This window comes from Lissotriton helveticus, chromosome 3_1 (assembly GCF_964261635.1).
Source record: "Lissotriton helveticus chromosome 3_1, aLisHel1.1, whole genome shotgun sequence".
Taxonomy (NCBI): Eukaryota; Metazoa; Chordata; class Amphibia; order Caudata; family Salamandridae; genus Lissotriton; species Lissotriton helveticus.
The window spans coordinates 1,344,177,980-1,344,199,319 of record NC_136061.1 but is presented as its reverse complement, the minus strand read 5'-3'; the positions used below and the strand labels follow the sequence as shown (position 1 = coordinate 1,344,199,319).

Genomic DNA, 21,340 nt, shown 5'->3' with positions numbered 1-21,340 from the left:
AGTCGAAAAACGTCTAATGCCAAGGAGACTCAATCGTCCATCCAAGTAGCACTAGAGCAGTGTTATTAGTGATAGGTCTGAGAAGAGAGAAAACTTTAATGTTACATCTATGTGATCATGAATCAAGGATGTTATCAAGATCAATTAGCGCTACAAAGTAATCGCGCCAGACCGCATCTTTTCGATCGGTTCAACCAGTACAGGTTTTAGAGTTTAGTAATTACAGGCTTTAGAGCTTAAAAATTAAAAAGAACATATAGGGTGTTTTAAGTGGATCACAGTCGGACGTTTAAACATTCTGAAGGGGCCATGTGTACCGTAGTACAATCAAGGCAAGACCGCGTGAGCAGATTAGTCCTCGCATCAAAGAAAAATGCAATGCATACATACTCGAGCTTTAAGGCTCATAAATAACAGTATGTATACGGGACCAACTAGATCACCGAACGTTTTCTACAATTTACGACGGTCATACCTGTAAGCCCGTGTATTTTCATCCAAATGCCTCAAGGGTCCAGGACACGAAACCAGCCCCCACCCGCTCGGCAGTTTTAAAGCCAAGATTAGACATAGAAAACGGTACGCCCATTCCATGGCCGCCATATTTGAATGGTGTTTCGACGTTCGTTTAGATGTTATAAAACGGTTCGTTGTTTCAGACTCATAGGGTGGATACCGTATATTACATGGGGTAAATTAAATGTAACCAAAACCTTTTAAAAAAAAGTTTCATCAAAGTAATTCGCATCGGAAGTCTCGTTATATTAAACTAGTAGAAAGACTACGAGGGGGGGGAGGGAAAAAGCCACATTGGTTGCACAAAAAATGTCAAACATTTTGTGAATGTGCCCAATTGGGCATCATATTAGATTAGTCAAAGGGAGCCGTTCAATGCGAGGATTCCATATCCGTGTCGGTCATCCGAACAGCTGACACGCGGACATGTCGCCAGCTATCACCAAGACCCGGCTCGCAGGAGAAAGGTGCAGGGAAATAGTAAATAAAACATATTTCTTAAAAAGGAGTCCAATCACAGTTTTCAACATGTTATACATTCATCATAACGTGGTGCCTAAGGGGAATGTATGCAATATATCATATACATTTTAGCTTGCAGAAATTCTTTTGCAATTAAAAATTATAATAATCCGTTCACATAATGATGCCCCCTGCCAATCCTACTTTTCAAATGCATAGAGATGTATAAGCATTAGTTGCTATCGTATCGGGGCAATAGCAAATATTATGGCATGAGGTTATCAAGTCATCACAGTATATTACAATATAGCAAAAATACATAAAGAAATACATAAAAAATACATAAAAAAAGGACATAAATCACTTGTAACCAGTAAATACAAAGACAATAAAACTGGCATCAACCGAAGGTTACATAGTCATTACAGTGTATTCTAACACGAGGGATACACAGAGAGTTATAGCTCGTAAGTACATTGTGCCCTATCAGTGTGGAGAAATAGAATTATACAGATGTAAAAAAACACCAATATACATTTTAGCAGGGTCAAACAGAGATTTAACTATACGTTAAGGAGTGACACTCTTCCATAGTGTTTAAACCCTCATTTATACTGTTACAACGAAGCATCGAGCGACATTCAGCTTTATTCAAAATTCCTGTAATGCTTCCACCCCTTGACGGTACATGCACTACTTCAATGACCTGCCAACGCAGATCAGATGGCGCATGTTTGTGTTCCAAATAGTGGGACACTAGTGGTGCATTTTCCGTCTGACAATGGATGCGGCTTTTATGTTGGGTCAGACGTGTCTTAACTTTTTGGGTTGTCTGCCCAATATAGATTAAGTCACATGGATACCAAATTGCGTATATGACATTTTGGGTATTGCAGTTTGAATGATCCCTAAGATCAACCGTAATGTTACCATGCGTGAATTGTTTGGTATTCAAGCTTAAATCACACATTTGGCATCCGCCACATTTGTAGTGTCCGAGTAATTTGGGTAAGCCCCACAGGGAGTTCAAAGTGGGCATTTCAGGTTTGGGGAGAGCAGCAGCCCTTACAAGATGGTCACGAAGGTTTTTTCCTCTTTTATATGAAAACAGAGGTAGTTCATGTGTGATGCCTGTTGCTACCACCAAGGGCCAGTGTTTTTTGATAATAGAGGCAACTTTGTTACTCTGTGTTATACCTTCACCTGTAAATATCACTTTTTTTGAAATACTCAAAAGACGAGATTAGAAAAACGTGAGTAAGGTGGGGATTTGTGTACCCCAGTCCTGAAGAAGATTTTTTTATATCGAAACATGTTGACACACACATAGGAGGTGGCGCACATAAGCTACGCCAATACCTCCTCACATACCTTTTTACCAGTACCAGCCCAGGGGCCAATTAAAGTTTTTTTGCTACCCTACGAGTCAGGTGCTTTTTAAACTCCACACACTATTCTAAACCCCACCACAGCACTCACATAAAAATCCCTCACATACACCACACAGTCAAAAGAAGTGCTCCCACGCAATCGTTGGTCGCAGCACGCCGTATCCCGCAGAGGGATACGATGACCCCGATGATGAAGCATGACACCAAGGGGCCTGTTGGTGTGTGAGGGGTACCCAAAAACATCTAACGTGTTCCCAACCATGGTAGGGACACTGTTGACCCATTACCTAATGGATTCCTCTTGTTTGTAAATGTAACCCAGGGAGAACGAATCCATTTCGAGGTAATATTCTCTCTCTCCCTCCTTTGATTGAATTAGTATATTCGATAGACACCTAGTCGACTTAAGTCCTACGTCATTTCTATAGTATATGCTATTCCAATGCGCAGAGCCTATTGGGAATATAGGAACTACACAACAACATGACCTATCAGAGTCCTAATTTCTTTAGGAAATATCCTTTGATTTGGTAATTTGTGGTTTAAATGAAAATGACACATCAAAATCTTTCACCAGCCGCCACTGCTGATTGGCTTCTTTTTTCCCTACCCACTGTCAGCCCGGCCCGTTGTATTGCAAGCAAAATGAAGAGAATTCGAGTACACGAATCTGGTTCTTCGAAACGAAAGAGAAAGGTGGCTCAGCAGGCTTTCGTAGCGTCACAGGAAGGAGCAATCCAGAACTTTCTCACCCAAGGGAAACCTAAAGATGGAGAATCCTCTGGCCAGAGTACTGCTGATGCACTAGGTAAAACAGGCGCTGACGACAATAAACAAGAACAAAAAAATGATAATATCTATGAGCAGAATGATACTCACGAGCAGACCAATGAAAATGAACAAGGTGACTCTGACATTGATACAAACATGCAGCAATTACCAACTCAGGATGAGGATCCTGACAATAGACCCTCAGACAGAGACACTGAAACATCATTCATCGGTCCATCAACATCTGGCATTCTGGAGGAGGTTCAGAGTTTACAGACGGATGATGCTGGTAGTGAAAAGGAAGCCAAAGAGCAAGACCATGTTACAGACCTGTGTTCTGAATATGATTTATGTGATTGGAGTGATCCTGCTTCGTGGCCGAACTCTCTTACTGACGCGCAACGTGTTGTTCTTGTTGAAAGGGGTCCCTCCAGAGACCCAGATTCTAAAACAAAGTATCCAAGTGATGAGCATTCGAAAAGTAAACGTCTTTTTTCTGTTACCATGTTCTCACGGAAATTAAGGAATGGTGAAATTATAGATAGGCGCTGGCTTGTCTATTAAAAAAAAAATAATGCAGCATTCTGTTTTTGCTGTAAATTGTTTTCTGACGCAGGGATTAAATTTACTAATAATGGAAATGACGACTGGGCACACATGCAAAGTTGTCTGTCTGATCATGAATCCTCTTCAAAACATATGCGCGCCGTCAGTGCCTGGGTTGAATTAGAAAGAAGGTTAAAACAAGGACAGAAAATAGATAAAGAACAGCAGAAGTTACTGCAAGTGGAAAGTGATCGTTAGGGCAAGGTCTTGGAAAGGATCATATCCATTGTTCATTTTCTAGCAGAACGAAGTTTGGCTTTTCGTGGTACAACTGATACTTTGTTCAAACAGAACAATGGCAATTTTCTAGGTCTTGTTGAGCTGCTAGCCAAGTATGACCCATATATGCAAGAGCATGTGCGTAGAATTAAATACGCTGAAATCCATGCCCATTACTTGGGCAAGAATATTCAAAATGAAATCATTAATCTTATGGGAGCTTCAGTTTTGGACAACATTATTGAAAAAATACACAAGAGTAAATATTTTTCTGTCATTTTGGATTGCACACCTGATGCAAGTCATCAGGAGCAAATGACGATGGTCCTTCGAATTGTGAACGTGGAAACAATGCCAGTCGAAATAAGTGAATTTTTCGTTGGATACTTGCCTGTTGAAAGCAGCACAGGTGCTGGTCTCACAGTAGCATGTTTGCAAAAACTGCAGGAATTGCAATTGCCGTTTCAAAATTGCAGAGGTCAAGGGTATGATAATGGGGCAAATATGAGAGGCTGCAAGAGTGGTGTTCAGAAACGTTTACTTGACATGAATCCAAGAGCGTTCTATGTTCCATTCGGTTGCCATAGCTTGAATTTAGTACTTAGTGATATGGCGAAATCATCCACTCACGCTGTGACTCTTTTTGGAATCTTGCATCAAATTTACATACTGTTTTCTGCCTCAACACAGAGATGGCAAATACTAATTAAGCACGTTAAAGATCTAACAGTAAAGCCCATATCCGAAACTCGATGGGAATGCCGTATTGATAGCGTCAAGGCTGTCCGTTTCCAAGTGGCCGCCGTTTATGATGCCGTGGTTGAAGTATCAGAGGAAGCGAATGACCCAAAGGCCAGAACTGAGGCAGCCGGGTTGGCTAAGCAATTAAGGAGTTATGCATTTCTAGTATCGCTGGTGATTTGGTATGACCTTTTGCAGCAAATAAATCTTGTTAGCAAAATCATGCAAAGTAAGGCTATGCAACTTGACATTGCATTGAAATGCCTTGAAAAGACTGTCCAGTTTCTGGAAACTTATAAGGAGAGTGGTTTGACATCTGCACAAGTTTCAGCTAAGGAGTTGGCGGAAGAACTGGAGATGAGCTCAGATGAGATAAGTTTTCCTGCATCTACAAGTTTGCGAAGAAGAACGATTAGGAGACAATTTCAATACGAGAGTCGTGATGAGGGAATCTTAGAACCAAAAGAGAAACATCGCATTGAGTTCTTCAACGTCTTGATGGATCAAGCAATTATGTCCATGACTGAAAGGTTCACTCAGATGAAACATCACTATGATTTCTTTGGATTCCTTCACGACTGGCGGAAAATTGCTAGCATGAACGATAATGAATTGATGAAAAGATGGGCAGATTTAAGCATCGTGTTAACCGACAGTTCTGACTCAGATGTTGATCCCGGAGATTTACATACCGAGCTTCGAATGTTCTCCTCCTTGGTGGCAAATAACGCAACAGCTTTGGAAACATTACAATTCATTTATGAAAACAAACTGCACACTGCAGTTCCAAATCTTGCAGTGGCTTTACGCATTGCGTTGACAATCCCAGTTACAGTGGCAAGAACTTGAACTGAAATTGATAGAAACTTGTTTGAGGACATCAATGACTCAAGAGAGACTGAATCATTTGGCCCTGTTATCAATTGAACATGACATTACTAGATCTCAGGATTACGGACAGCTTATCAGGGAATTTGCAGCACAGAAGGCTCGTAAAGTTGACTTCCTTTCATAAAGAAGTACGCAAGATGTTTTCCATGGTTTTAATCAGACTCGCTATGTTGCTATTCAGCAAGTATGCAGAAATGAAAAAAACAGGTCGTAAGATAACGAAAGAAGGAAAATGGAAAAGTGGAAACAATATAGAAGAGATAGCAAACAGTAAAACACAAAAAGTAAAAAAGTAAATGAAAAAGTTAAAAAACATAACATAAAAAAAAAAAATTCAAAAAAGCTGGGTATTGCTGCTACCTCCACGTGGTGCCTGGTGGAAACAGCAAAAGCTGGCAAAACGCAGAAGCAAATTTCGACAAAAGTTAAACGCTTGTTGTGTCACGAGGTGGCTATGCAGTGTCTGCAACGGACGTGGCCATCCGCCAAGCGCAAGACACCATATTCGATATGGCATCGATATTACTTTTCCGGGCAAAGAGCCTCCGATTATTTCTCTGTGGAGAGTTGTGGGGGTCCGGTGCCCCTGTCATGGCCCTTGCAAAAACAACAAGTGATGGACTGAATGTGGATCAATGTCACACACTCCCCCAGTCAAAAGATCTGGGCCCAAATCCATCGTTTTTTTGCACTCCACGCCACCCTGGGTTAGACAATGGCGATATGCAAATCAGCTCTGACCCTGTTGCCCCCTGGGAACAGTCCAGTCCGAACTACAAAAGCCATGTCCTTCCCAGAACGGAATCAAGCATCCGAGGACCGGACCGGTTTCGAGGTAACACCTCTCTTCAGCCCGGCTAGCTTGACTCCAAGTGGTGTGGAGTGCCTGGGACCCACGTCTGGGCATCCCCAGCGCACTTAGGGCGGCAATTGCAAAAACAACAAGTGATGGACTGAATGTGGATCAATGTCACACACTCCCCCAGTCAAAAGATCTGGGCCCAAATCCATCGTTTTTTTGCACTCCACACCACCCTGGGTTAGACAATGGCGATATGCAAATCAGCTCTGACCCTGTTGCCCCCTGGGAACAGTCCAGTCCGAACTACAAAAGCCATGTCCTTCCCAGAACGGAATCAAGCATCCGAGGACCGGACCGGTTTCGAGGTAACACCTCTCTTCAGCCCGGCTAGCTTGACTCCAAGTGGTGTGGAGTGCCTGTCATGGCCCTGGCACTGCAGCTGTCTGTGCGCCCAGTCCCTCATGTGGTGTGTCACAATGCCCTCCTCCTTCTAAATTGTATCGTTCTGAGACAAATTCGGAAGGGTAGGAGCAGCCGCAGGTACTGGTCAATCAACTAACGACTTTTCTGGACGTATTATTAAAACACCTTCCTGAGCTCCGCCCCGTCCGGACCCCCTCTTCCGGGGCCCCCACCTACGCTCCATGCACAGGGCCACCATGAGCCTAGAGCCGGCCCTGAGGGGCGGGGGAAAGCCAGAGGTGCAGGACCCCCGTTCTCAATTTGGCCACCATGTCTCAGTATAATGGCTGATACTTGGACACTCTGTATGCACGGGTAATTGTAGGGCCCCAATTCACGTTAAAGGCCCCCTGCGCGCAGTTTCCGGTGAGGCTGTAGTGCCAGTGATGTAGTGGGTGAAATAGGTACTGTTGAGGTAGTTACTTTTTGTTGTATCGCAAGAGCTCTGCATGCTTTCTGTCATTGGTCACTGGTATAGCTGTAAGAATAACAATATCAAAGCAGCATGTTTTGTTTAGCGCTTCTTAAAGCGCTTCTATCGTTCTTAAGCGCTACACAGTACAGGTGCCAATATTACGCAGTGCTGTGGGAAGTTGTCACGTGTGCCCGTTGCGGTGCTCACCCGGCCCCTGCTACGGTCCAGTGCATAGTGACAGCGTGTCACCTGTGGCTTATAACTTAGTTTATGCTAAAAAGCGCTGCCTGTTTACTTTCGTCTGTTGCCTGGGTCGGTTCTCGCTCGAGTTTGCGTTTCCCACGTCGCCCTCTTGCCCCAGGCCTCTCCTGCCGATGGACGTGTATATGTAACAGGGTGTTATGTGCCTGTAGTGTTACGTGCCTGTAAAAAGGAAGGGGTTCTCATGCGTGGCACTGTAAAACTGGAATTCTGGGATTCGCATTTATTGCACATAAGTACACAATTTCACAGTTTCTCTAACCCGATCTCCTTCAGCTGCAACCACCAAGGGATACGATGGTTTGGTGTGCTGTGGTAGTGATGTGAGACATTTTGACACATCTTTCACAGGAGGGCTCCCTTAAAAGGAAAAGGGGCCTGAGTTCTCTCTACAGTTTCTCTGGCCCCACAGCTCTTGAAAGAAGGGGTTAAATAACCACGATACCCTAACTCCCCCACCACCCCCAACTGTTGTCCTTTGGACGGTTCCCCGAGCAGACCCTCCCAGTAATTACACGGGAATGTTCCAAGCTGCCAGAGCGGCGAGGTGAGGACAGACAGGCTGAAGACAGTTTCTGCTTCGAGGGCCCTCTGTTTATGTCAACATTCTAGTCGGGGTGAAAAGGTTAGCACGTGACCCGGGACAAACCTCCCTGGATGGGGCACCCTGGCCTTCTCGAGATAGCTCGTACTTTGGCGATGCCCGGTTTATAACCAACACCTCACAAACGTGACGACACCTGGCATAGAAGTCCCCCCTCCCAATCGGGTACAAGCAGTCCCGATATCAACAAGGAAGTGATCTCTGAGGAGAAAAGCTCTTAGCAGCAAACCACCAGCGTGACTTAGAAAACAAGTGTAGTCAGGAAACCGAAACCTTCCGTGGGGCGGGACTTCCGTCTTCGGAAGCCCGCACACGCGCCCACGGAGAGCCTGAGAGCGGGGCTCCCATGCCCGAGGGAGAGCCCCGCGGAGGCTGCAGAAGTCCAGAATGGCGGTAAGTGGGGCTTAGTTGTAGGGGGAGGGGGGTGCGCTTGTGTGTGTGTGTGTGCGGCGGCGGGGGTCTCTGTATGTGTTTGTGCGTGTGTGTAGGTGCGCTGGTGTGTGTGTGTGTGCGGCGGGTGGGTCTCTGTATGCGTGTGTGCATGCGTGTGTGTAGGTGCGCTGGTGTGTGTGTGCGGCGGCGGGGGGAGGTCTCTGTATGTGTGTGTACCTGTCTGTTTGAACAGCCTGCCGGAATCGGAGCGCGTGTTCACGCGCGCGACCTGATCCGATTCCGGCAGGCTGCGTGCGCGTGCCAGTCTCTTGTCCCAGTCTTTTTACTCCTTGAAAGCTGACACGATCGCAATAGGCTTGCTTTGCGACCAGGGGCTTCGCCCCTGCAATCGCAGCGAGACCTAAAAAACTACTTAACAAAAACAAACCTGTTTTGAAAACATTGCGTCGGATGAGCACATAACACAGATTCAAGATTACAGGCACCAAAAACACGAGCAGAATACTAATGAACAAGTTACTTACCTTCGGTAACGATATATCTGTAGGAAACATTAGTAGTGATAGATACCTTACCTTAGAATTACCCCCAGGCGTCAGACTGGATCCGGATAGTTTTCATCAGCAGTACCCCTGCACGTCGGTAGGTGTTGTCATGTGGCTCTGCGTCCGTCGTTGGCACCGTGGTCGCAGAGCTGACATCGCAGGCGCTACTTAGACGCCACCCAAGCGCGCTGACGTCAGTTCTGTACACGACTTTCCACGCCAGTAACGGCAAGCCATGCACGAAACAGACCACTAGTGCATTGAAACTAGGACCCTGAAAGGGATGACCTTAACCCTAGAAATCAGTTCGCAGAACGGGGAGGATGGGTGGGGCGATAAGGAATAGATACCCCAGCAATACCAACCCCGGTGGTGGGTCTGCAAACCAAGATCACACTAGAAAGTCACAGAAAGAAAGAAGGTGGGCAGGGTAATAGTCGGTCCAATGTGAAAGGTCGTAACAACTTTTGGCAAAAAGGAAGGATGGGGCCTAAGCACAACCTTGTCTGGATGGACTGATAGGAAAGGAGGTTTACAAGAATGAGCCTGGAGCTAAGTCACTCGCCTAGCGGAGGTGATAGCCACCAGGAAGGCAGTTTTCAAGGTCAAGAGACGAAGAGGACAGTTTTGAAGAGGCTCAAAGGGAGCGCACATCAAGTCTGAAAGAACCAGGTTCGAGTCACACTGAGGCATCACGAACGGAATAGGAGGAAAAAGGTGTGTAATGTCTTTCAGAAATCTATTTACAACAGGGGACTTGAAAAGAGAGGGCTGATCAGGGAGCCTGAGTAAGGCTGAAATAGCAAAAAGATATCCCTTAATAGTGCCCAGAGCCTTTGCTGTGCACCATGCCACAAATTTGTTCCACGTACAGGCATATACCACGTTAGTGGAGGGAAGCCTGGCTGCCAGAATGACATCACAAACTTCAGGAGGCAAGTCGAAAGGAATCAACTGCCACCGCTCAATCTCCACGCAAAGAGGTGGAGGCTGGACAGGTTCGGGTGGAGGACCGTCCCCTGCTGATGCAACAGAAGATCCCCCGAAGAGGCAGTCTGATCAGAGGATCGATGCTCATACTGAGTAGCTCAGGATACCATACTTTTTGAGCCCAGTCCGGGGCCACAAGGATGACTTGTGCCCCTTTGCGCCTGATCTTCTTCAGCACTCTGGGCAGAAGTGGTATAGGCGGAAAGGCGTACAACAAGACCGCAACTCCACTCGCGCCGAAAAGCATCACCGAGCGAGTGCCGCCTTGGAAATTCCAATGCGCAGAACTGATGACATTGCGCGTTCTCTTCGGTGGCAAATAGATCTAACCAAGGCTCTCATCACTGCTGAAAGAGACCTTGCACCACCTCCTAATGAAGACGCCATTCATGATCCATCATGCACCTGCGGCTGAGTTCCTCCGCCCTGGGGTTCAGAGAACCTGCCAGGAGTTGAACTACCAGGAAAACGCCCTGATGTTCCAGCCATGTCCTGAGATGCAGAGCCTCCTGACATAGGGTCCACGACTACTCCCCACCCTGTTTGTTGCAGTACCACATGGCGGTGGTGGGGTCTGTGAACACCTGCACTACTCTCCCCTTGACAGTGCAAGCCGGATCACCCGAAGCTCCAGAAGTTTGATATGGAGCTTGGACTCCGCCGGAGACCAGAGGCCTCTGATCTCCACCTGTCCCATGTGGCCACCCCATCCCAGGAGGGACGCATATGTCATTAATGTAAGCTCCGGTTGGGGAAGGGAGAGGGATCTGCCGTCAACCCAATGCCGGTTTGTGAGCCACCACTGCAACTGTCTTGCAGTGCCCTCCGAGATCTGGACGTGATCGGACAGGATATCCCTGATGCTGTGCCCACAGGAACTTCAGGTCCCACTGCAGAGCCCGGATATGCCATCTGGCATGATCGATCAGCAGGATGCAGGAGGCCATGAGGCCCAGCAGCCTCAGAGTCACTCTGACCAAAACTAGGCCCAGGGGCTGAAAGATCTGAATCAGAGCCCGAAAATCCCAGACTCGCTGTTGGGGAGGATAAATTCGAAACTGCGCTGTGTCCAGAACTGCTCCGATAAAAAGGAGCTTCTGAGAGGGAACCAGGTGCGACTTTTGCACGTTGATAGAAAACCCCAGGCACTGCAGGAGGTCGACCGTAGTCTGGAGGTGGGAGAAGACTGTTTGGGGCGAGCCCGCCTTCAACAACCAGTCATCGAGATAGGGGAAGACTGAAACCCCTGATCTACGCAGATCAGCTGCGACCAACGCCATCATTTTCATGAACACACGAGGGGCGCTGGTAAGGCCAAAAGGGAGCACGGTGAACTGAAAATGCTCTTGGCCTACAGTGAACCGCCGGGGGGCCAGCAGGACTGGGATGTGGAAATAAGCATCCTGCAAGTCCAGAGCTACCATCCAGTCTTGTGAATCAAGAGCAGACAAGACCTGAGCCAGAGTGAGCATCTTGAACTTCTCTTTGCGGAGGTAGCGACTGACATTCCGGAGGTCTAAGATAGGACGCTGGCCCTTGTCCTTCTTGGGCACCAGAAAGTAGTGGGATTAGCAACCACGACCTTCTTCTGGCGTCAGAACGCGCTCGATGGCCCCCTTGGCCAAGAGGGCCGTAACTTCCTGCTGAAGAAGTACCAAGTGATCCCCCGACATGCAGTGGTACCAAGGTGGCATGGCTAGAGGGGTAGTCTCGAAGGGGAGGGAGTAGCCCCTCCGAACTATCTCTAAAACCCACCTGTCCAATGTGATGGTGCACCAGTGGGGGAGGTGATGGCAAAGCCTGCCGCCCACCGGCCTATGATGGGCCTGAAAGTTCAGACAAGGAAGGTTTGGAGGCAGAAGTGGCCAGGGTGGAGGTGGACTGACCCATCCGCTGGCCCCTTGGTCCGCCACTGCAGAACCAGCGTCCGAGCTGAGATTGTTGCTGCGCAGGCTTGTGGCTCTGTTGCTAACGCTGCGGCGCCCCTTGCCACGAAAGGAGCGAAAAGCAAAAGGCGGAGGAGGGCGGACTACAGAAAGCCCAAAGGACTTGGCCGTAGCCCCTGAGTCCTTAAACTGGTCCAACACGCGGTCTGCTTTGTCGCCGAGGAGGTGACGGACATCAAAGGGCATGTCCATAAGTGTGTTTTGGAAATCCACCAAAAATCCAGTTGTCCTGAACCAGGCGTGGCGTCGAACCGCCACTGTCATCACAATTTATAAGCCCAGTGAGTCGACGGTGTCAAGGCCACAACGAATCATGAACTTTGCTGCGTCTCTCCCCTCTGCAACAGCCTGGGAGAGAACTGGCCGGGCCTCCTCCGGACACTGAGGCAGCACGTTCGCAATCATATCCCACAGAGAGTGGGAATAACGGCCCAAGAGGCATGCAGTGTTCACTGACCGCAGCGCAAAACTGGCAGAAGAGAAAAAAAATCCAAACTGATCCAGCTGGTTTCTTGGATTCCCTATCCGGTGGTGTGGAAGGGAAGCGGTCGGGGAAGCAGAGGCTTGGACAACCAAACTCTCGGGGGTTGGGTGTTGGGAGAGGAAAATGGGGTCACCCGGAGCCGGGTGATGGCGTCGGGGGCCACGTTCCTAACCACAGGTGCCCCTGTGGTGGGCCTGGACCAGGTGCCCAAAAGAACATCTGAAAGTGCCTTGTTGAAGGGGAGCAACGACTCCGCAGAAGTAGCCGCTGGCTGAAGCACCTCTGTCAGGAGGTTAGTCCTGACGGCCACAGTAGGGAGCACAAGATGTAGTGCCTCGCCGCCCTACACAACACCACAGCATAACTAGCTAACTAGCGCCCTCCTCCATAGCCACGGTAGGAGCAGACAGCATGCCATGGTCTAGAGAGGTATCCAGACCACTGGCTTCCCCCAACTCCTCTACCCAGTCCTGATCATCCTCGCAATCAGCTGCAAGAGGGTCCTCAGACCCCTCCCAGTCATTCCCTTCCTCCTCCGGTGGTTCCACAGGCCTAAAATAAGGAGTAGGGACATGAGGATAGAAATCCCCGACCAATGTCGAAAATGGCATCGAGCGACGGCAGCCCTTCGGGGCTGAAACCGAGGAGCGGGCGACGTCAGAAGTGGTACCGGTGGGGTCAACGTCGGTGGAGGTGTTATGAGGTCAATAGGCGTCGACCGGGATCCAGGCCTGAATCCACGGCAGCGTTGTCGGGCCGGAGCCGCAGGCAAAGGAACGCGAGGACCCCCAGTCGGGACCACAGGGCCCGAAGGCGCACCAGCGGGACAAGATGACCCAAAGAGGCGAGCCATGGCCGACAGGAACTCCAGTATCTGGGCTGGAGTCGCCGACAGACCCGGAAAGGCGGGTAAGCCGGCAGCGGAGCGCGGGAAGGCACCGCCCGCACCCTCAGCCGCGTCGCGCGACCGGCGAGGGGAAGTCGGAGAACGATGACGTTTCTCCGACTACTTGTGCTTCACCTTACCTGACCTCAAGTGCGAAGATTAGGATCCCGAGGATTGATGAGGATGACTGCGCGCATGGTCCCTCAACCTCCAACGGGACCGGGACCTCGAACGGCGTGGAGCCGACTGCCGGGCCTCCAGCAGCTTTCGGGACCGCTCCCGCAAAGACTTCGGTGCCCTGGCCCGGCAGTCGGGCAAGACTTGGGGTCGTGGTCGCCCCCCAGGCAGAAAAGACACTTTCGGTGGGGATCCGTCACCGACATCATGCGATGAACATCCTGGCAGAACTTAAAACCGGGCATCCTAACTGCACCAGAAGTCGAAGACTCGATGAAACAAGCATTTACAATGCAATGGTCTCGGCATTGTTAAAGTTAGAACTATTGGCATTGCTCATGACATTATTTTTATTTATGTTTTGGTTTTTAACCCCTTCGATGTTGATGACAGAGCGGTTCCGTCATCAGCATCGGTTGGGCTGTGCTGATGACGGAACCGCTCCGTCATCATCACAGCCCTCGGGGGGAGCGCTTGCCCCCCCCCCCCGGGGCACCGATCTTTTTGCCAGTAGTGGGGGTGGCAGCGGAAGACTTTCCGCTGCCCCCCGGCCCCCGCACTTCCTGGTGACGTCAGCGCGCTGTTGCGCGCACCGACGTCATCAGGAAGTGCTAGACGCGCTGGAAGCCATTTGCTTCCAGCTCGTTGAGCAGGTAGGTGTGTTTCCTGCTCTCCGGTGGGGCGGGGGGCCGTTTCTCGGTGTCTTGAGGCATCAGGGGGGAGGAAACACTGTTTCCTCTCCCCTGATGTCCCAATGCAGGGCATTCCTGGTTCAGGATCACGCACAGCGTCGCGATCCTGCACCAGGAATGCCCCACTAGACACCAGGGATGGTTTTTTTTAGAAAAGGAACCAACCCCTTGGGCAAGGGTCGCTTCCAGGGGCCTCATAATTTGAAATAGACTTTTTTGCCCCCCCTGGGGGCAGATCGCCCGATTTAGCGCGTGATCTGGACTCGGGGGGGGGGCAGAAAAGCACACTGGACACCAGGGATTATGTTTTGTAATGAAAGGAAGCAACCCCTTGGGTAAGGGTCGCTTCCTGGGGCATATAATTTTTGTTTAGACTGCCCATTTTGTAGGGGAATCAGGACCCAGGGGGGGCAGAAAAGCCCACTAGACACCAGGGATTGTGTTTATATTAGTAAAGGAAGCGACCCCTTGGGCAAGGGTCGCTTCCAGGGGCATAAAAATTCAGTATAGACTTTTCTGCCCCCCCCCCCCCCCCCCTCCCCGGGGACAGATCGCCCGTGTTAGCGCGTGATCTGGACCCAGGGGGGGCAGAAAAGCCCACTGGACACTAGGGATTATTTTTATTGTTGATAGGAAGCGACCCCTTGGGTATGGGTCGCTTCCTGGGGCATATTTTAGTTTAGACTTTTCTTTTTAGAAAAGGAAGCAACCCCTTGGGCAAGGGTCGCTTCCAGGGGCCTCATAATTTGAAATAGACTTTTCTGCCCCCCCCTGGGGGCAGATCGCCCGATTTAGCGCGTGATCTGGAGCCAGGGGGGGGCAGAAAAGCCCACTGGACACCAGGGATTATGTTTTGTAATGAAAGGAAGCAACCCCTTGGGTAAGGGTCGCTTCCTGGGGCATATAATTTTTGTTTAGACTTTTCTGCCCCCCCTGGGGGCAGATTGCCCGTTTTTTTAGGGCAATCTGGACCCGGGGGGGGCAGAAAAGCCCACTAGACACCAGGGATTGTGTTTATATTAGCAAAGGAAGCGACCCCTTGGGCAAGGGTCGCTTCCAGAGGCATAAACATTTAGTATAGACTTTTCTCGGCCGTTTTTTTTACCGTTTCCGGACCCAGGGGGGGATAGAAAAGCCCACTAGACTCCAGGGATTGTTTTTTTTTATAGGGAGCGACCCCTTGGCCAAGGGTTGCTTCCTTGGGCCCATTTGTTTTCAAAAGTATGTTCTGCCGTGTCTTTATTTGGCCTCTCTGCCCTCCGTAGGGTTGCTTCCAGGGGGGTCACGTTTATAATGATTTATATTCTGCCCCCCATGGGGACAGACACCCCATTTGTGACATACCCTGTGACATAGCCTGTTGTAATGTGTGTTGTTTTTGTTTCTTCTAATGTGTATTGTTTTATTTTCTCTTTAGATTGTTGCAGTGTGCGGTTCCATTACTGGTGGTTCTGTTTTTCTGCTGGTTCTGTAGTTGCATGTGTTTGGTAAGAGACCTTTTTTTGTTCAATTGTAATGTAATTGTTTATTTTGCAAAGTGTGTAGTAATACTAGTATGTTTGGTTTCTGTTTTTTGTGATTGTAAAACATGTTTTGCATTTGTTTTTGATGTGTACTTCTGTAGATGTAAGTTTTCTTTTTCTTCTTTCTAGTGTGATATCGTTGCCTATTTGCTGTGTCTTTGCAGAGTAGGTGCTGGTGAGTGTAGTTGTCTCTTGTAAGTGAATTGTATATTTTTTCTAAATATAGATATTTGTGATAAAGGCTTACATTTTTTAACTTACTTTGCACAGTGTTGGGGTTGTTGAGTTGTTTGTGCAGACTCCTTTAGTTGTAAGGATAATGGCTAGCCGCCGGATTACTGCTCAGCAAGTTGTTGGAATGCTTTTTGATTTTTCCTCTGACCATGGTCCAGAGACTGACTCTGATTCTGAGCCAGAGGTGGGAGGTGAAGATTCAGGTAGTGAGTTTTCTCTACACATGGCTTCATCTGATGATGAAGACACTCCGAGTGCTGATGAAGCTACTTTTGGTGTGGATGAAGTGCCTGTTATTGTGGAGGACATTGCTGTGTCAATAGTGCGGCAAGAGACATCTGGGCTGCAGCCGGGGGCTGCTAGACTTCCAGTTGGTGTAGTGAGACAAGAGGCAGCTGGTCGGCAGCCTGCGGCTGCAAGACTTGACTTTGAAAGTTCTGACCTCTGGGTGGCACCAGGCATGGTGCAGCCGGCATTGCCTGAATTTACTAGTGTTACAGGGTGTAGGGTGAACACTGAAAACTTTTTGCCTATTGATTTTTTCAAGTTGTTTATGGGTGATGTGTTTTTTGGCAGAGATTGTAGAGCAGACTAATTTGTATGCTGACATTTTTTTGAAGGTGAATATTGCCAGCCTTAAGCCCCACGCTAGAGCTACCCGGTGGATTACCGCAAATTTGGAGGAGATGAAAAAGTTTTTGGGTTTAACTTTTTTGATGGGCTTGCTTAGGAAACCATCAATGGCTTCATATTGGTCTACTAGTCCCTTGATGGCAACAGCTATATTTCCGGCAGTCATGAGTCGTGATAGGTATTTGCTTCTGCTTTGGCTGATGCATTTTGTTGACAATAGTTCTGCTTTGGCACGAGATCACCCTGATTGTGACCGTCTTTTCAAGATTCGGCCTGTCATTGATCATTTTGTTGATCGATTTCCTGAGATCTTTTATCCTGGGAAAGAAATTGCAATGGATGAGTCTTTGCTGTTGTTCAAGGGCCGCTTGGTTTTTTGGCAATACATTCCTAGTAAGAGGGCACGCTATGGAATTAAGCTTTATATGCTGTGTGACAGTGAGACTGGATATGTCTCTAATTTCAGGGTGTACACTGGTAAGGAATCCAGGATTAACCCCCCTGGTTGTCCGTCGACTTTTGGAGTGACTGATAAAATTGTGTGGGAACTTGGTCGTGGATTTTTTAACAAAGGCCATCATTTGTATGTCGATAACTTATACACTGGTGTGCGGTTGTTCAGGGAATTGGCCAAAGTGGACACTGTTGCTTGTGGCACAATCCGCTCAAACCGTAAAGGTTTCCCAAAAGAACTTGTTTATCGAAAGCTTGCTCGGGGACAGTGCAGTGCATTGCGTTGTGAGGAGCTTCTAGCTGTGAAGTTTTCAGACCGGAGAGATGTCTACATGTTGACTTCCATACATGATGAAAGCACTGCACCGGTGACTGTTTGAGGTCAGGTTGCAGAAGCGCGCAAACCTGTGCGCATAATGGACTATAATAGGCACATGGGTGGTGCTGACAGAGTAGATCAGAGGTTGGAACCGTATGCTGCTCTTCGTAAGGCTTACATTTGGTACAAGAAGTTGGCTATCCATCTTTTCCACTTGGCAACCTTTAATGCTTTTGTTGTGTTCCAGAAATATTGTCCCCATTCAAAGATGACTTTTGTAAAGTTTCAGGAGTCTGTAATAGGCAGCCTTGTTTTAGTGGAACAGGCAAGTGTTCCTAGAGTCGGAGTGGTGGAGGATGTTGCCAGATTTAAAGATCGCCACTTTCCTGATTATATTCCTCCTACAACCACAAAAGACTTTCCCAGTCGGAGATGTAGAGTCTGTTGGCGAAGAGGTTTGCGGAAGGAGGTTCGTATGTATTGCCCCGACTGCCTTTCAAACCCCGGGCTGTGTGTACCTGCTTGTTTTAGATTGTACCACACGCAAAAGAATTTTTGGGAGCATCCATGAGTGGTAAAGTAAACTGGTTGGTCTTTATTCTTTAAAATTTATTGTTCAGTTTCAAAGTTGGCATTTGTGTAGTCTTTTTAGATTTAGTTGTTGAGTTAGTAGATTTGTATCAATTTGCAATTTGTTTTTCTTTTATTCAAAAAAAAAAAAACGAAAGTATGATGTTGGTTTGCGTGTAGTGTCCATTGTCTGACGGTGTGCATGGTTTGGCGCTTGGCTGCCGGTGTCTATGGACTGGTGCTTGTCTGGCGGTGTCTGTGGACTGGTGCTTGGCTGGCGGTGTGCGTGGTCTGGTGCTTGGCTGGCGGTGTGCGTGGTCTGGTGTTTGGTTGGCGGTGTGCGGGCTCCTGCGTATGCCTGGTGTTGTGTTTGGATTTGTCCTTGGCTGGTGGTGTGCGTGGAGTGGCGCTTGGCTGGTGGTGTGTGTGGAGTGGCGCTTGGCTGGTGGTGTGCGTGGAGGGATACTTGGCTGTCTGTGCACGGAGTGGTTGCTGGCTGGCGGTGTGTGTGGAGTGGTGCTTGGCTGGATGGTGTGCGTGGAGTGGTACTTGGCTGTCTGTGAACGGAGTGGTGCTTGGCTGGTGTGTTTGTGGAGTGGCGCTTGGCTGGTGGTGTGCATGGTCTGGTGCTTGGATGGTGGTGTGCGTGGAGTGGCGCTTGGCTGGCGGTGTGTGTGGAGTGGCGCTTGGCTTGCGGTGTGCGTGGAGTGGTGCTTGGCTTGCGGTGTGCGTGGAGTGGTGCTTGGCTTGCGGTGTGCGTGGAGTGGTGCTTGGCTTGCGGTGTGCGTGGAGTGGTGCTTGGCTGTCGGTGTGCGCTGAGTGGTGTTTGGCTGGCTCATGGGAACCCCCTTACAAAACCCGGTTGTTTAGTGATAGGTTATTTTGATGTCGCCTCCTTAGGTTTGGTGCCCTTGCCTATCGTGGGTCCTTGAGCCACCTATGCAAGTGAGGTACCATTTTTTTCGGGAGACTTGGAGGAACGCTCGGTAGGTGGAAATTTGTTGATCCACGCAGATTCCAGAACTTTCCACCACAGAAATGTGAGGAAAATGCATTTTTTTGTCAATTTCTTAGCTTTGCAAGGGATTCTGGGTAACAGAACCTGGTGGGAGGCAGTCAAGTCACCCCATCCTGAATTCCCTTGGGTGTCTAGTTTTCAAAAATGTATAGGTTTGCTAGGTTTCCCTAGGTGCCGGCAGAGCTAGGGTTCAAAAACAAAAGGTAGTCTCTTTGCCCAAAAAGGGCACGATTTCACTGCAAAATTGCGGTGCGACCATGTTGCGTTTTGCGCTGTTTCCTGTCGCAGGCACTAGGCAGACCCAGGCAAGTGAGGTACCATTTATTTCGGGAGACCCGGGGGAACGCTGGGTGGGTAGAAATTTGTTGATCCATGCAGATTCCAGAACTTTCCACCACAGAAATGTGAGGAAAATGCGTTTTTTTTGTCAATTTCTTAGCTTTGCAAGGGATTCTGGGTAACAGAACCTGGTGGGAGGCAGTCGAGTCACCCCATCCTGAATTCCCCTGGGTGTCTAGTTTTCAAAAATGTATAGTTTTGCTAGGTTTCCCTAGGTGCCGGCAGAGCTAGGGTTCAAAAACAAAAGGTAGTCTCTTTGCCCAAAAAGGGCACAATTTCACTGCGAAATTGAGGTGCGACCACGTTGCGTTTTGCGCTGTTTCTTGTCGCAGGCACTAGGCAGACCCAGGCAAGTGAGGTAATATTTTTTTCGGGAGACCCGGGGGAACGCTGGGTGGGTGGAAATTTGTTGATCCACGCAGATTCCAGAACTTTCCACCACAGAATTGTGAGGAAAATGCGTTTTGTTTGTCAATTTCTTAGCTTTGTAAGGGATTCTGGGTAACAGAACCTGGTGGTATGCAGTCGAGTCACCCCATCCTGAATTCCCCTGGGTGTCTAGTTTTCAAAAATGTATAGGTTTGCTAGGTTTCCCTAGGTGCCGGCAGAGCTAGGGTTCAAAAACAAAAGGTAGTCTCTTTGCCCAAAAAGGGCACGATTTCACTGCGAAATTGCAGTGCGACCACGTTGCGTTTTACGCTGTTTCCTGTCGCAGGCACTAGGCAGACCCACACAAATGAGGTACCGTTTTTATCGGGAGACTTAGGGTAATTCAGATTTGTAAATCAACTGTTATTACCAATTGAGTTTTCATGCATGTCTCCCTTCCCAATTAACGACATTGTGTAAAAAAAAAATCTTTTTAAAAAATGACCAATAATTCTCGTGCTAGTATGAGTATTCCCAATTTTGAAAATGTGCAAATATATACTGTTTCTAAACTCTATAATTTGTACCCAATTCAGAAATACATAGGTGTCTTTCATACAGATTTTTCCATGTATACATTTTCCAAGAATAAGTGCTCTATATCCAGTAAATAAAAAAATACCATTGCAAGTTGCTGCTCAGTTTTTGGATCTGGGTTCGTCGGGTTCTTGGTGAAACTACAAGTCCTATATATCCCCACAACCAGGAAGGTCTAACGAATGTAACGGTATATTGCTTTCCAAGAGCTGTCAAAATTACAAGAAGTTATAGGTGAAAACGTGGAGACAAAAGGCTGTTTTTTTCAACAAATTTTCAATTATTCCAATATTTAACTGTTAGTTTCTATAAAGAAACCTTGATGAATCTACACAAATGACCCCTTTCTGAATTCAGAATTGTGTCTACTTTTCGAAAATGTATAGTTTTTCAGGATCCATTATTGCTTTCAAACTCATTTCTACCATTAACTGGAAGGAGGTTGAAAGCTCTAAAAATAGCAAAAATAGGCTATGTCCCAGAAAAATGCCAAAACTGTGTGAAAAATGTTGGTTCTCTGACAAAAGACTAATTCCCTAAAAGCTGAGAAAATGGAGATTTCAGCCCCACAAACCCTTTTTTGATAACATTTGCAGGGGAAAAACCCAGAGGCTTTCATTTGCAGCCCGTTTTCCCCATTTTTCTGAAAAAAACTAAAATTTCACTGTATTTTGGTTAATTTCTGGGACCCCTCCAAGGGAATCCACAAACCCTGGGCACCTTTAGAATCCACATGATGTTGGAAGAAAAGGACGCACATTTGGCGTGGATACCTTATGTGGTCAAAAAGTTACAGGGGCCGAAGCGCGCACTACCCCAAATCGCCAAAAAAAAGGCTTAGCACAGGAGGGGAAAAGGCCTAGCAGCGAAGGGGTTAAAACATAAATTAATGGCAATTTGTCATTTACAATGCCAATAGCTTAATCTCTTGCAAATGCATGACCTATTGCATTTACACCAACACAGAGCCACAAACACAAAGCCACCCACACACACATACAAAGCCACCCACAGTCATTCACATAGAGCCA

At 47.9% G+C, this 21,340-nt stretch overlaps 1 protein-coding gene across 3 annotated transcripts in view; it reads right to left on the bottom strand.

Moving 5' to 3' along the window:
• The window catches only part of MSANTD2 (Myb/SANT DNA binding domain containing 2), a 1,072,267-nt gene that overhangs the window by 750,844 nt on the left and 300,083 nt on the right, over positions 1-21,340 (bottom strand). The gene's annotated exons all lie outside the window — the stretch shown is intronic.